We start from the raw sequence: 17,360 nt of genomic DNA, 5'->3' as shown, positions 1-17,360 counted from the left end.
TACAAAATTAACTTGGATGAATGAACTTATGATTTCTTTAACCAATGTTGGGAGAAAAAAATGTCAGTATTTCAAGTGCTGATAAAGTAAAATAAACTGATAATCAGTAGAAAGGGTTTAAGATGGATATGGAACAAATGCTGACAAATGGGACGAGATTAATTTTGGATATCTGGTCAGCATGGCCAAGTTGGACTGAAGGGTCAGATTTTGTGTTGTACAACTGCGACTTCATTCTCACAATTATTCAAGAAGTTGAATACTTCGAGGAGGAAAAGGAGAATTTATGCAGAGAATGCACTTGAAATGATGATTGAGGTATATCAAACTCACATTATTTCATGACCTTTTCCTCTGGGTTCTTCAATGAACAAACTTGTTTTGTTATCTGAATAAATATGTATCATGTGATTTGTTCGCACAAAATATTAGGATCTGGTGAACTATTAAGAAGTGTTCACGTTTAAAATTCAGGTAGCGTGATTGTTAAGCAAGAAAAGGTTGGCGTTTTACTCCCACTGAATCATTGCTCTATAAAAGGTAACAAGCTTTTTATCTGTTCTGGGCACTGAATATATGGAAGTCAATTCTGAAGGAAAAAATCCTCGTCGGTAATGTTCCCACATTTGTGGAGTAATTGCTTCTGGTCACTCTTCAGGTTATAGAGGCGAGGAAATGAATGAGTTGGCCAAAGTTAGGAACATCATTTGGATGGACTATGCTCATTGGGGAAACTTGCAGGATCTGTAGAAGGAACACGTGTTTCAGAGTGTATGCAATAAACCTGAACATTGTTATTTTTTTCACAGAGTTTGTGACCCGACTGGAGCAGCAATGAAGCTCGTATTGTTTTTTAAATTTCCGAGCTTGCCAAATTATTGTTGGTAAATGCAGGTGACTTTATCAAAGCACATTTCACACTCCCCAGCCAGGAATTTGGTCCCAATTCTGTCAGTCCATCCATTCCAATGGATAACAGGTATTTTAAATGTGAGCACTCCATTTAACTATTTGAATTGAATACTTCAGTGGTTACATCCTCTTGGATTCTTAATTTCAAATTACTCAATGTGATTTTTTGTCCCCCCTGAATTTGCCAAGCACTGGGCAGTCTGGAATATTGTAAAACATTTACAATAGATGCATTTACACTATTGAAGGCAACCTGGCAGATTTGAATACCATTCAGGTAGTCAACAACAATACATAAGTAACTTTATGAATTGCTTACTGTACACCAACAACACAAGCCAAGTATTAGTGAGACCACAGATTGTCTCCCAAGGATTCCCAAATCTAAACAGTGCATTCCAGATATGCTCACTAACACCATCTGGGAGCAGTCTCCCAAAGTGCTCCCAGAACTTAGAAAGCACATACACTACCCTCCAAAGATAAATCTGCTGTCACAGGCTTCACTCTTATTGAATACAATGGCATTCATTATCCAGTTCTTTCACGTGACAAATGAGCTTACAAACAATTTATAAAATACTTTAAATCCTGAAGAAATGTGATGTCAGCCCTTTGTAGAAGTGAATGGAAAGTGTGATGTTTGCTTGAACGTTGGCTCTATGTATCAGACTGATCTGAACCTTTAGCAAGATGTGGGATGTTTCCCACACACTTTGTTTAAAAAAGCAAAGATTATGCTCTGAGATTTAAATGTTCGATCAGGTTTAATAAAAATCCTTCCAAAAATTGAGTTTGACTTCAGCTCCTTTAAAGAGACATGCTCTTGGCCTTCAATTTTGTGACATGTGATCATTCTTTGGTAAAGGTGGCTGTGTGTAACACTGCAGGATGTTGTGCTGAAGTGCCTCATTGGGTGGAGGAGCTTTATTACTGGTGTAACTTGGCTAATTTTGAGATGGAATATTATTGTGAGTTAAATCTTGTTTTTAAACCGAGACGTGCTTGTGTAACTCAAGTGTAGAAACTATGCTCATGTTTACAATGAACCTTTCACTTTTGGAGATTAGTATTTTTCCAATCTGTTTTGTAAATAAAGTTCACTATAGAAAGCACAGTGCTGGAGAACATCAGGTCCAGCAGCATCTCTGAGGGGAATAAAACATTGTAAGCTCCAAGTCTCATGACCTTTTGTCCGTTCAGATGAAGAGTCAGTGAACTTCAAATGTAACATTTTTTTTCACTTCACAGATACCCTCAGAACTGCTGAGTTTCTCCAGCACTTTGTTTCTGTGGTTGAGATCTCCAGCACGTACAGTTTATTTTTTTGTTATAGATCCTGTGATTTGACTTGGGGAGCGAGGGGCTGCAACTGTGACCAACGAGGATAAAACTCCCTAACCACGGAAAACAAACTGGTTTTTTATACTTTGCAAAACACGACTGTAAATAAGAAATGCAACTTTACTAAGTGTAAGAAGGCATACCACCTGCCTTGTCTCAAACTTGCTACTCATCTTTGAGGACTAACCTGTCAGAATTGTGTTTGCTCCCTTCCTTTGAGATCACAGTCCACAAATGTCCCAGTTCCAATTCCTGGGCCGGGCCCGGTTACCACATTGCAGTGGGTTGGGGAGCTTTGTGTCAGCCTGAAGTTTTTGTTAAGAGCAACATTGCAGGTTGAAGTTGACGGTTTTGCCTAATATTGTGTAATCAAACTTGGAGGAAATCCTTCTGAATGTATTGATTAACTGGGCTGAGCTTGTTTACATGCAGCCCTGTTAGTAGTGCTGTAATATTCTCAATTAATAATCACACAACACCAGGTTATAGTCCATCAGGTTTATTTGGAAGCACACTAGCTTTCAGAGCACCGCTCCTTCATCAGGTGATTGTGGAGGGCACAATTCTAAGGCACGGAATTTGTAGCAAACATTTACAGTGTGATGTAACTGAAATTATCCATTGAAAAATACCTTGATTGTCTGTTCAGTCTTTCATTTGTTCGAATACCATGATAGTTTCACTTCTTTCATGTGTAAATTACAAATCCTTTTTTTTTTAAAGTTGCATTCCTGACAGTGGCCCACCAAATCACTCATTGTATTAGTCACTGCACAGACTCAACAAAGAAATGAAACTGGATGGACCACATTGTATTTTCTCGTGCACTGGAAAATACAACCACACAATCAGCCCTCCTGACCCTGCAACTTCTGTCTCACTGTGGTCCAACAGCAGCAGCAGAACTGTACTCCAGCCCAATCTGAAATCTCATGGCCTGGTATATCCCCCACTCAACCATTAACATCAAGTCAGGGGAATCAACCCTGGTTCAATGGAGAGTTCCGCAGGGCATGCCAGGAGCAATACCAGGCATACCTAAAAATGTGGTGCCAACCTGGTGAAGCTACAGTGCAAGCAACACCAAATAGAACTATGTGATCAAACAACCAATGGATCAGATCTGAGTTCTGCCACACCTAGTCAGGAATGGTGATGGACAATTAAACAACTCACTGCAGGAAGCATCACAATATCCCTACCCTTACTAATGGAGGAGCCTCACACATTCATGCAACAGATAAGACAACAGCATTTGCAGCAATCTTCAGCCAGCAGTGCCAAGTGGATGAGCCTTCTCTATTGGTCCCTGACTTCACAGATGTGAATTGAATTGGTTGAAAACTCATTTCAAATCAGATCAAGAAATTGACAAGTAGTGTAAAGGCTATGGGCCCTGCCGCATTGTGGCAATAATACTGATGGCTGTGCTCCAGAACTTGCTGTAAATGTGTTGCTGGAAAAGCACAGCAGGTCAGGCAGCATCCAAGGAGGAGGAGAATCGATGTTTTGGGCATGAGCCCTTCTTCAGGAATGAGTTCCTGAATGCCTCCTGACCTGCTGCTCTTTTCCAGCAACACATTTTCAGCTCTGATCTCCAGCACCTGCAGTCCTCACTTTCTCCTCCAGAACTTGCTGCCCACCAAGACAAGTTGTGCTCCAGCACTGGCATCTGGGAAACATTTCCAAATGTCAGTAGTGTTGTTCAACACAAAAACGCAGGACACATTCAACCCAGCCAATTTCCCTCCATCAGTCCACACTCCCTCAGCAGTGAAGTGTTGGAAGTTGTCATCGATAGTGCTGTCAAGCACATGCTCACAATAACCTGCTCAGTGACACCCAGTTTGGGTTCTGCCAGGGCCAATCAGCTTCTGAGCTTGTAACAGACTTGATTCACAAACTGACAAACAGCTGAATACCACAGCTGAGGGCAACAGCACAGTCCCACTCCAAGACCACTATTTCGACTTCATTGATATCACCTGACCTCACCACAGTCTCAGCTCATTTACTGAAACTCTCTTTCATTATCTAAACCCACTCCTGACCAGCATCCCACAATCACCCTCCCTATAATCTTCAGAATATTGAGAACTCTACCGCCCAAGTATTCACTTGTACTTGCTGATCCATCAAAATGCTCCCATTTATAAGCAACAGCAATTTACTTTCACACCCTTGACTTAATTCCTGGCTGTAATCATTCCTATCTTCCTGCACCACACACCCTTTCACATCTCAACAACTCATTTTAGTTCAGACTCTCAATGATGTGTTTATTTTTGGGTTCAGCTGTGTGACTGTTTCTATAGATTCCAAGGCAAAATGGTCTGGAATTCCTACCCTCTAAGATCTGCTTTCTTCCTTGAGGTCATTCCTGAAAAATTGCTTATTTGGTAATGGTTTTGGTCACCGGATATAATATTCTCCATCTGTGGTCTTATGTCAAAAGTTCTCAATATTTTTGTGAAATTAAAAATGTGTTGATTTGTACAGATATCTTCTACTCTTCACTATCTCTGAGTGAATAATCTGTAATATCTCCTACCCAACCACGTTGTGGGAGCACCTTCACCATACAAACTGCAGCAGTACAAATAAGTCAAACATCACCTTCTCAACAGGCAAGAGAGCTTTGGCCTTGATCACTGGTATCTGTGGAAGGTGAAATACACATGATGTTTCAGGGAGAGCAATATGAATTATAGGGAATGAAAATGGTGCAGAATTTGACTGTCAGAAATGGAAGGAAAATCCACTCACTTATTGGAAAAAAGAATTCTTGACTGTCTAAGATATTGTGGAAACAATAACCTGATAATGGAGCAGCATATGGTCAGGAGTCGGGCAGCAGTGGACAATTCATTTACAAAGAGGTCTGTGAACGTAATAGTAAAATACTACAGAGAACAAAAATACACACGAGAGACTAAGGAAGCTAACAAACAAGTGGACATCAAAGAGCCCAGAGATGAATCAGAGCAATGTTCACTTTTATGATCCCAAAGTCAGAGATGTCTAGCACAGAAACAGACTCTTCAGTCCAACCCATCTGTGCCAACCAAGTATTCTAACCTAACGTATTCGCATTTGCCAGCACTTGGCCAACATCCCTCTGAACACTTCCTATTCAAATGCCTTTGAAATGTTACAATTTTAGTTGCCCTTTAGGCTCCTTTTAAATTCCCCCCCACCCCCCACCCTAAACCTCTATCCTCTAGTTCTATGCTCCACCAACCCTTGTCTAGTTACGGTATCCATGTCCCTCACGATTTTTGTAAGCCTCTAAAACATCACACCTCAGCCTATAACACTGCAGCGAAAATGGCCCCAGCCTATCATGCCTCTCCCTGCAACTCAAATCCTCCAACGCTGGCAACATCCTTGAAAATCAATTCTCAAACCTTTCAAGTTTCAGTGCCTCCTTCTGAAAGGAGGGAGACCAGAACCGCACACAATATTCCAAAAGTGACCTAACCAATGTCCTGTCCAGCTCCTTTACTCAATGCTCTGACCAATAATGGGAAGCATACGAAATGCCTTTTTCGCTATCCTATCGACCTGCGACGCTACTTTCAAGGAACTATGAACCTGCATTCCAAGGTCTCTTTGTTCAGCAAGACTCTCCATGACCTTACAATTCAATGTGTGAGTCCCGCTCTGATTTGCTTTTCTAAAATGCAGCACCTCACATTTATCTAAATTAAACCCTATCTGCCACTCCTAGCCCATTGTTCCATCCGATCAATATCCCATTGTACTCTGAAATACCCGTTATCACTGTCCACAATACCTCCAATTTTGGTGTCACCTGCAAACTTACTAACTATACCGCCTCTGTTCACATCCAAATCATTTCAACGAATGACAAAACAAATCCAGAAAAAGATCCATTTCTCTGTGTGTGAATATGCTCTGTGTAAATCCTTTCCTTTGTCTCTCTACCAGAGAAGGCTGCACATGCCTCCCACTGAACTTTGCCCCCTACAAAGCTGGCGGCTGCACAAGTCCAGTTAATCGTTGCCCCGAATAAAGATGGTGGCGCTTACTCGAGTCAATCGCGAGATGAGGCATTGTCCCGTTTACTGCAAAAACGGGACTAAGTTTCAAATTTGTATTTTCCGATGTGCACCAAATGACTATGAACCCTCTCAACCCATACCAACACTATTTCCCTCCCGCTTGCTGCTGTTTATTTCTATCTTTACCAACGGCTCTCCGTCCACACATCCCGAACCGATTGCGAGGATGATCACGTGGTATAGTCTAGTCCCGCCCCCTCATTCATCCTGATTGATCGGAGGACCAACTGCCTCGCAGGTCCTCCAGCGCTGTCTCTGCCTTTCCATTGGTCCGCCTCTGACATCAATCACCCGGGGCCCATTGTTGGCTGGAACATGCGGATTGCTTCGTGGCTTTTGTTGCTGTTCATGAATTACAAGAGTTAAAAATGACACAACACCATCTCAAAACCACCTGATGAAGAACCAGCAAATCTAGTGCTTCCAAAGAATATTGTTGACCAATAACCTGGTGTTCTGTGAATTTTACTTTTGTCCATCCCAATCCAACACCTCCAAGTCACGAATGAGGGAGAGATAACGTAAGAAGTAGGAACAGTAGAAGGCCGTCCTGCCCTTCGAGCCTGCTCTGCCATTCAATAAGATCATGGCTGATCATTTCGTGGACACAGAACCATTTACCCACGTTCTCACCGTGTTCATTAATTAATTACGTTTTTAAAAATCTAACGTAGCTTTAAAAACGTTTTCTGAACTAGCATCAACTACTTCCCTGGGCAATGAATTCCATAGAGGTCAAGAAGTTCCAGCTCAATTCAGTCTTAAATTTGCTGCCTCTAATTTTGAGGTGATGCCCTCTTGTCCTGGCTTTACCTGCCAATCGAAACATCTCTCTACTTCTGTTTTATCCATTCCATTCATTATTTTATATGTTTTCCATTCTTCTGAATTCTGATGAATATAATCCCAATCTACTCAGTCTCTCTTAAACTAAACCCCTCAACTCCGGAATCAACCTAGTTAACCTCCTCTGCACCACTTCTAGTGCCGGTACATCCTTTCTCAAGTAAGAAGACAAAAACTACATGCAGTACTCCAGGGGTGGCCTCACCAACACTCAAATACAGCTGGAACATAACCTCTGCCTTTAAACACATTCCTTTCAGCAACGAAGGACAAAATTTCATTTGCTTTCTGAACTGATTGTTGTACCTGGTGACCAACCTTCATGCAGAAGGATGCTCAGGTCACTCTGCAAAGCAAATGATGCAACTTTTTAAACATTCAAGTTATTTTATTTTTAAATGTTACTACAAAAAAGAGTATAAATTTTATATTTACAATCATACTACTTAATTTGACAGACCATTACCCACTCAATGTATCTACGTTGCTCTGCAAAGTTTCACAGTCCTCCGCTCACTTTGTCCTGCTAATCATCTTAGTGTCACATGCAAACTTTGACACCCTACATGTAGTACCAACTCTAAATCATCTGTATCAGTTGTAAATAATTGCAGTCCCAACACTGATCCCTGAGGCACACGACTTGTCAATGATTGTCAGCCAGAATAATACTCATTTGTCCCCAACGGTTTGCTTCCTATTAGTTTACCAATCTTCTATCCATGCTAATACTCTACCGCTAATGCCATGCACCCTTATATTGTGCAACAGCTTCTTGCACAGCACCTTGTTGATGGTCTTTTGGAAATCCAGGTACACCACATCCACTGGGTCCCCGTTGTCCACCTTGCTTGAAATGTCTTCATAGAATTCCAAAAGATTGGTCAAGCATGACCTGCCCTTCATGAACCCATACTGCATCTGTACAATGGGACAATTTCTATTGAAATTCTCTGTTATTTCTTCCTTGATAATAGACCCAAGCATCTTTCCCACTACAGAGAATAAACTAACTGGTATATAATTCCCCACTTTTTGTCCACCTCCTTTTTAAAACAGTGGTGTAACTTTTGCTGTTTTCCAATCTGCTGGGACTGCCACAGAGTCCAGTGAATTTTAGAAGATTACTGCCAGTGCATTTGCTATTTTTCCTGGCATCTCTTTTCGTACCCTGGGAGGCATTCCATCAGGGTCAGAAGACTTTTCTATCATTAGCTCAATTACCTCCAAACAGTCTAAAACTAGCTGTTCCGTAATAATGATAGTTTCCAAATCCTCACCGACCTTTGTCCCTTTGCTAGTTACTGGAAAGATATTAGCATCCTCCACTGTGATATCCCATAACTAAATGCTTCTTCTCATTTTCCAAAGGACCAACATTTAATTTAGCCACTCTTTTCTCATTATATATATTTATATAAACTTTTGCTCTCTGTCTTTATAGTATGTGCTAGTTTATTTTTCTCATGTTCTATATTAGTTTTCTTTATAGCTCTTTTGTGGCTTTCAGTTGACCTTTAACGTTTTCCCAGTTCTAGTTTCACGCTGTTTTTGGCCACTTTGTACACCTTCTCTTTCAATTTGATTTTCCAGAATAGCAACCCGATTCTCCAAGCATTTCACATACTCTTTCTTCTTGCGACGGCACTCTCGAGCTGCTTCCCTGTTTTTCATGAGGCAGATTTCACATTTATGAGTGGTTTCTTCAGCATTCTGGGACTGGCTTTGCAGGACTGGTGAAGATGCCATAACCATTCCCTGGCCAGCAGTGGAGTTAGGAGTTGTACGGATCTTATAGTTTTGGACATCTTCAGCAGCTCCTCGTACAAGCACTTGGCTGCCTGGCACAGAAGGGCTTATGCCCGAAACGCCGATTCTCCTGTTCCTTGGATGCTACCTGACCTGCTGCGCTTTTCCAGCAACACATTTTCAACAAAGATTTGCTGTCCATCAGGGCTTGTGCATACAGTACAATGGCTGCTCCAACCTTGGCTGTAGCTGCGTTGGTCATTGTTAGTGTCTGCAGTCCTTGCACTCCATCTGAACCATTGTTGGCCAGCTGAATTACTCCCCCGCTGTGTGATAGCAATGTATTGACTGCTGATAGTCTGATAGATGGGTGTCTGCATCGTCATTGTAGTAACAGTTGAGACAGACTCTTCTTCTGATTTTTCCTCATCAATTTCTTGGCATACCGGGGGATCAGAAGAAAGTTCATTCAGGATTTTCCTGAATGAAGGCCGTCTCGATAGAATTTCTCTATGTTTCTGAGAGTCAGTCATGCTATCCACAGATTCCTGGGAGTCCTCACATTCAGATATAGTAGAGATCTGAACAGTCTGAACTTGAGGGGACTGTATGACTGAGGACTGAGCTGCTTCGATAACTCCTTGCACTTTAACAGTCTGCCCATTCAGCAAATGCACTGAAGTTACTGCTGGACATGTCGTTGATTGGATCCCAGGCATGGTTACCTGCGTGGTCATGTTATATAATAATTATTCGGATGAAGGGACTTGGGGCATTCTAGCGAAGTTTGCCAATGATACGAAGTTAGGTGGACAGGCAGGTAGTACTGAGGAAGTGGGGAGTCTGCAGAATGATCTAGACAGTTTGGGAGAGTGGTCCAGGAAATGGCTGATGAAATTCAATGTGAGCAAATGCGAGGTCTTGCACTTTGGAAAAAAGAATACAAGCATGGACTACCTTGTAAACGGTGAGAAAATTCATAAAGCCAAAGTACAAAGGGATCTGGGAGTGCTAGTCGAGGCTTCTCTAAAGGTAAACATGCAGGTTGAGTCTGTGATTAAGAAAGCGAATGCAATGTTGTCATTTATCTCAAGAGGGTTGGAATACAAAAGCAGCGATGCGCTACTGAGACTTTACAAAGCTCTGGTTAGGCGCCATTTGGCGTACTGTGTCCAGTTTTGGTCCCCATACCTCAGGAAGGACATACTGGCACTGGAGCATGTCCAGCGGAGATTCACATGGATGATCCCTGGAATGGGAGGTCTAACATACGAGGAAAGGCTGAGGATCCTGGGATTATATTCATTGGAGTTTAGAAGGTTAAGGGGAGATCTAATAGAAACTTTCAAGATAATACATGTTTTGGAAAGGGTGGATGCTAGGAAATTGTTTCCGTTAGGTGAGGAGATTAGGACTGGTGGGCACAGCCTTACAATTAGCGGGGGTAAATTCAGAACAGAAATGCGGAGACATTTCTTCAGCCAGAGAGTTGTGGGCCTGTGGAATTCATTGACATGGAGTGCAGTGGATGCTGGGATGCTAAATGTCTTCAAGGCAGAGATTGATATATTCTTGATGTCACAAGGAATTAAGGGCTACGGGGAGAATGCGGGTGAGTGGAGTTGAAATGCCCATCAGCCATGATTAAATGGCGGAGTGGACTTGATGGGCCAAATGGCCTTACTTCCACTCCTATGTCTGATGTTCTTCGGGTCTAATTTGATCACTTTCCTTAGATACCCATTGCCGAGTATACCTTTTCATCCAGTCCTTCCGTTTCACTGGAATATATCTTTGCTGAGCACTTTGTAAAATGTCTTTGAAAATCTTCCACTGCTCATCAACTTCCCACCATAAATTTTTTGTTTACAGTCTACTTTATCCAGATTCTCTCTCATTCAATTGTAGTTCCAGGTGTTCAAGCACAGGACTCAGTTATTAGATTTTATCTTCACACTCTCCATCGGTATTCTAATTCAACCATACGGTGATCGCTTCTTCCCAGGGGATCCATTAATTATTCCTGCCTCATTGCACAGGGGCCAGATCTTGGATAGCTTGCTCCCTTGTCAGTTCCATTTCATACTGTTCAATAAAACTATCATGAATACACTTAGTGAACTCCTCAAGGCTACCTTGACTGAGCTGGTTTGACCAATCTACATGTAGATTAAAATCACCTATGATAATAGCTGTACCATTTGTACAGGCATTAGTTATTTATTTGTTTATTGCCCATGCCAATGTGATGTAATTATTTGGTGGCCTATACATTGCACCTATCGGTGACTTTCTTGTTAGAATTTTGACTGCATCATTCCTGTTTCTCCTAATGTATGGCAATACCAACAACTACTTGCATTGTATGGAACTTTCACAATGGCAAATCTCCTAAGGTGCTTCATGGATGATCAAAACATTGATTAAAGAGAATGTTTTTAAAATACATCTTAAAAGGAAGATAGAGAAGGTTAGGGAGGCTATTCCACAGACTTCTGCCCTTGACAGCTCCAACTGTGGAATGATACAGGTGGGGTGGGTTGGAAAGGGAACGTGCAAAGGGGAAATGGATAAGTGCAAGCAGTGCATAAAGTCTTAAGGATAGAGGAGGTTCCAGACCGAGTCTGTCATGGAGTTTGAAGCACTGCAACAGGTTCATGTATGTCATGACTATAGTGTTAAAAGAGATTTCTGCTGTCTTAAACAGAGTGACGGATCTTGTGTTGTGAGTTTATGAAATGACAGTGATCTCTACCAAACACGTACGAGGTAGAGTTAGGGCAGTAATGAGATGCTGCAGCAGGAGGGGAACAGGTAACTCCATACAGAACCCTACTCTTTCTCACCCATTTTAAACTCCAAAACCGAGTGAGTTCTAGAAAAGCACCTTTATATCCCACTACAACACTTTACCCCACAATCGTGGTATATGTGCACAAGGAGGAGTGGTACAGACTGTATTGGGACTCTGAAACAGTTGGTAAAGACTAAAATCATCTGACTATTGAGAACACCACCACATTGTATGGGTTTTCTATTGTTTTTACTCGGTTCCTGACTTCCCTTATTTTCCCTCACGAACCTGTTCAAAGTTGTTTTTACACACACCTGCACTACCTGTGAATTGAACGCCGGTCTCTCGGTCCAAGATTCGGGATATTTTCCCTGCATCACAAGGCATCGACTCCAACTTCCCTTGTCCCTTAATGTTTCTGTTGCTTAACTGCTGAGTCGCACCTGAATCACCTCTGCTTTTGGAAGGAAGGGGCGGAACTGGAGGACCGAGCAGAGTGAGTGAGATTAGATTAGATTAGATTACTTACAGTGTGGAAACAGGCCCTTCGGCCCAACAAGTCCACACCGCCCCGCCGAAGCGCATCCCACCCATGCCCCTACATCTACCCCTTACCTGACGGAGCGGGGCCAATGCATTCTCGGGAGTGAACGCTTCAGGATTGGTCAGAAGGCAAACTGCTTTGCAGGATTGATCATTGTCACGGCATAGCAGAGCATTAAACACCTCTCATAAACCAATGTGTTTTTTTAAAGAAATAATTAAGATGAAAATCTGACAATGGACATATTTCCATTCGATTTACACAACTCGACTAACAAACTTATTTGCAAACTCCCAGAACGATTGGTAATTTAGATACCTGGCCGGTATGGTAAAGTTAGACCGAACAATCTATTTACATATTAACCATCTCAATGACTGTAACTCGACAGAGCAATTGTTAATGTCGAATATTTCCCCCGTGATTCTGTGCAGATATGAATATTCTCTATGAACTCACTGACAACCTCCGACGCACGCGCAGTTTGGTTTCTATGAAGGGCATGCGCAGTGTCACATTAACCAGGACACGGCGAGTCATGGAACAGCTTTCTCTGGGTGCGGTTACGATCGGCTTCAGAGAGCGGCGTGTGGGAGATTCACTGGGAGAAAGGAGCGGAGAGAATTCACAAGACGCGGATATAGGTGAAAAAAATCCGAAAAAGACCCTGCAGACCCGGATAAGGAGATGATGGTCTCTGTCGGGAAAGCGGCCCAGGGTCAAGGCCGCCATTTGTTTGAGGGAAGAGGGAGCGCGGGCTTCAGAGCCGCCATCTTGAGAAGGTCAATGAGCAGGAGGGCGGGGCTATCGGGGTCCAGGACAATCGGAGGATAGACCCACCTGAGATCACTTCACTAAAGACATGAATGCACACGGTGGATTTTTCTTAACATCAACAATTGTTTAATACTCACAGGTTTTTAATTACATCTTCTTTGAAGCATTTAATTCTCATTTTCTGATTTGCAATGGTGGGATTTGTACCTGTGTCCAGTGAACATTTGCTGAGTTTCTGGATAAATTGTCTCACTTAATGCCACTGGACCATCACTTTGCCTGCTCACAGGTTGCCCATCCCAGTGCAACATGAATCAAAACCCTTTCTTCCTGCACAATTGTTTGATCTTGCACTCTGGTGATATCACTTAGTATCTCTCCATGTGGTATCCCTCACTGTGTGGGTCTAATTGCTGCATCTGTCAATGTCCCTCGCTCTTGCAGCTACTCCAGATCCTGAGCAAACAGAATTCTCCACTCCAGATAGACGATGGAGACTGGGATGTTCCAGATTTCTGTGGGAGTCAGTGCCATTTGACATTTGTAGCCCTCACTGCATCAGTCTAATTTCCCATTCTGTCTATCTGTCTGTAGGTACTCAGGAAGGTCCTGACCTAATAGACATCCCAGCTGCTGGGTGTCTCATACATCCCTCATTGAAGATGGTTTGTCAGCCAGAGAGACACAGGGCAGTGAGATCTGGAGCCTTCAATAAATCCTGCAGTGAGGTAAGATCACACTCAGTGCACAGAACAGAGAGCAATGAGAGGGCTCCAAACATCAGCTAACAGGACATGACATAGCTGCCGTGCTGGAGGGGGAGCACAATACAGACACACCCCAGGTCCAGTCACCGCCTTTACTTCAAGTTTTGTTGTACTAAGACAACATCGGGAGTGTCACAGTTTTCAATCCAAGCCTGTGCTGTCTTAGTGAGCATCAGTACAAAAGAGGGGAAAGCAGGCTTTCCACGAGCGGGTGGGAATGCTGTCTGGGAATGTTCCATTCTGTGTTCCCTCTCCCACACTGTATCTATGGCTTGTCTTGTGGATCAGTGTCTTCAATCATTCTAATGCCAAAAACAGTTCCTATCTCTGTACTTTCCTCCCCTCTCACCAATCACTTCACACATTTGAAACCTTACCAGGTTTCCAGAACTGAATGAGTTGCATTTCCGTGTTTGGCCCATGGCCCTTCAAACCTTCACTCCTCCATGTTCCTGCCCAAATGTCTTTTCCATGTTGTAATTGTTCTTGGTTCTCCCATGTGCCACAGAACCGTCCTCTGTGGAAAATGTTGCCCCTCAGCTCTCTAAGTAAATCTTTGCTCTCAGTCACTCCTCAGCCCTTACCCATTCTGCTGTGGGACACAACCCTTCCCCAACATAGACTCCCCTCGGACATTACCCCCTTCTGTGGGACACCCCTCCTCAGTTCAGATTCCCCTCGAGCCTTACCCATCCTGCTGTGGGACCGAACCCCTCCCCGGTACAGACTCCCTTCGGGCCTTGCCCATCCTGCTGTGGGTCACATCCCGTCTGAGGTACAGACTCCTCTCGGGCCTTAACCGTCTGGCTGGGGGATACAACCCCTCCCCGGTACAGTCTACCCTTGAGCCTTACCTGTCCTGCTTGGGTCGCATACCCTCCCTGGTACAGAGTACCCTCGGGCCTCACCCTTCCTGCTGTGAGGCACAACCCCTCCCCAGTACAGACTCTTGACTGGCCTTAACCATCCTGCTGTGGGGTACAACCCCTCCCTGGTGCAATCTGCCCTCGGGCCTTACCCATCCTGCTTGGGATACAACCCCTCCACGGTACAACTCACCTCAGGCCTTACCAATCCTGCTGTGGGACACAGACCCCTTACCCATCCTGCTGTGGGACACAGACCCCTTACCCATCCTGCTGTGGGACACAGACCCCTTAACCATTCTGCTGAGGGACACAGACCCCTTACCCATCCTGCTGAGGGACACAACCACATGTGTACAGAGTCCCCTTGGGTCTTACTCATCCTTAATCCCTCCCCGGTACAGACTCCCCTCGGGCCTTACACATCCTGCTGAGGGACACAATCCCTCCCCGGTACAGACTCCCCTCAGGCCTTAACTATCCTGCCATGGGACACAACCCCTCCCCAGTACAGACCCCCCTTGGGTCTTACCTATCCTGCTGCGGGATACAGCCACTCCCCGGTACAGACTCCCCTCGAGCCTTACCCATCCTGTTGTGAGACACAACCCCTCTACGGGTTGGACTCCCCTCTGGTCTTACCCATCCTGCTGTGGGACACAACCCCTCCCCAGTACAGACTCCCCTTGGGCCTTACCCATCCTGCTGAGGGACACAACCCCTCCCTGGTACAAACTCCCCTCTGGTCTTACCCATCCTGCCATGGGACACAACCCCTCCCCAGTACAGACTCCCCTCGGGCCTTACCCATCCTGCTGTGGGGGACACGCTCCCCTGTACAGATTCCCGTCCGGCCTCACCCACCCTAACGTGGGACACAATGCCTCCCCGGTACAGATTTCCCTCGTACATTACCCATCCCCGGTCCAGACTTGTCCAAGACCTTGCCCATCCTGCTGTGGGACATGACCATTTCCCGGTACAGAGTCCGCTCGGTCCTTACCCATCCTGCTTGGGACACAACCCCTGTCCGGTACAGAGTCCCCTTGGACCTTACCCATCCTGCTGTGGGACAGGTTGACAATTGTATTGAATAGAATCCCTCCAGTGTGGAAACAGGCCCTTGGTCCAGCAAGTCCACACCGACCCCTGATACATACCCTGCTCAAAATAGCTTCAAAGTACATAGAAAAAGTGATCACTGAATTGGTTAAAATCTCCTCAGTTACATTGGGCAGTTTAAAAGTCTCTCTGTATTGGTGATATGTTCCTTTTCTTCAAACAGGTAACATTTTTATTAAAGCAGCAGATGTTCATTGTGAGAGTGTCTCTGTTAAACTAGAATCTGTTCTGTTCTCTGTGTAACAGGCTGTTGTTGTATGCAATGGACTGTCACTAACAGTGTAATTGACCTGTGAGTCCTTGGTCAGGTTTCCTTTGTCTGTAAATCTAGTGATCAGTGAACTACACATCCGCTCTTCTTAGCGAAAACAAAGAATCATTTCTCAACGAAAAAATGGCACATCACAAAGCTATTTCATGGATTTCTGGCACACCCCACCGACCAGTGTATCTGGTAAGTCTGTTTCCTGAATAATTCTGAACTCGATCTGTAACTCTGACAGTATCTGTATTGCTTGTCAGTTGGATGAGAATTCAGCCTCTTTGGTCTGAGCTGTTGTGATGCAGGCGGTGGCTTCATTCTGTCTCTGCCAAGCTTGTTTTCTCCTTCTGCTGTGATTCTGGGAGTATCCTTTCGGCAGGTTAGAATATTCAGTGACTGAACGTTGAATGATTTTGACTCTAACAGAGCAGTGGCCTTGTTTTCAGCTCATTATTCACTTTCCATTTCCTGGTTGTGTTGAATGTTACAGAAACAGGCTCTGAGCAATGTTTCCATTCCCTTGTGTTGGAGTCACTGTCAGCCACGTGGTCAGTCAGTTTCAGGCTGATGGATCAGTTTCTCTGTCCTATTAGATGGTGGTCACTTGCTCAGTTTCCGATGGCTCACCTCAGTGTCAGTCCATCAGCTGCTGAAACCCTGCATCCAGCATTTTTTCCCTCTCACCGTGACTACTCCAATACAGTCCCAGCTTGTCTCCCACATTCTACCTCCACATCCTTATGATCACCTCAGATTCTCCTGTCTGTGTCCTTACAGCAAGTCACGTAAGTCATCCACCTCCATTTCACACTGCTCTACATTACATTCAGTACAAATGTTATTTCAGAATTCCATTCATTGCGTTTAAATACACCCCTGATCTTGTCCAGTCCAAACATCCAGGTTCCATCAGATAGCTGGGTGTCTGCGTGGTCGTGTCGGAGCAACAGCAGGACACACTGAGGATCATACAGGGGATAAAGATGGGGTTGGATGCGGATGTTTAAGAAGAGAGAGCTGGTGTATTGTTGGGGATAGCTTCTCAGGGGAGTAGCACAGCGGTAGCCAGGTCTATAACACCACAACTCAATGGCCTGAGTTATCGGGAGAGGTTGGACAAGCTTGGACATTTTTCTTCAGAGCATAGGAGACATAAGGAAGATCTTATAGAAATGTATATGATCATGAGAAGCATGGATAGGGTGAATGCATTCAGTCTTTTTCCCAGGGTTGAAGAATTGAGGACTAGAGGGCATCAGTTTAAGGTTAGAGGGGAAAGAATAAAAGGGAAC

At 44.1% G+C, this 17,360-nt stretch overlaps 1 long non-coding RNA gene and 1 pseudogene across 1 annotated transcript; one reads left to right on the top strand and one right to left on the bottom strand.

Moving 5' to 3' along the window:
- Positions 1 to 3,820: 3,820 nt before the first annotated feature.
- Positions 3,821 to 9,673, bottom strand: LOC140470051 (cyclic AMP-responsive element-binding protein 1 pseudogene; annotated as a pseudogene).
- A 3,164-nt stretch (positions 9,674 to 12,837) lies between these two features.
- On the top strand, positions 12,838 to 16,256 carry LOC140470019 (uncharacterized). Its single transcript, XR_011956315.1, has 3 exons — positions 12,838 to 13,190; positions 13,646 to 13,779; positions 16,138 to 16,256. It is a non-coding gene; the product is annotated as an uncharacterized lncRNA (long non-coding RNA).
- The last annotated feature ends 1,104 nt before the right edge of the window (positions 16,257 to 17,360 follow it).

Source organism: Chiloscyllium punctatum, chromosome 50 (genome assembly GCF_047496795.1).
Source record: "Chiloscyllium punctatum isolate Juve2018m chromosome 50, sChiPun1.3, whole genome shotgun sequence".
NCBI classification, from domain to species: Eukaryota; Metazoa; Chordata; class Chondrichthyes; order Orectolobiformes; family Hemiscylliidae; genus Chiloscyllium; species Chiloscyllium punctatum.
The sequence above is the reverse complement of the archived record's forward strand: the minus strand, read 5'-3'. Positions and strand labels throughout refer to the sequence as shown.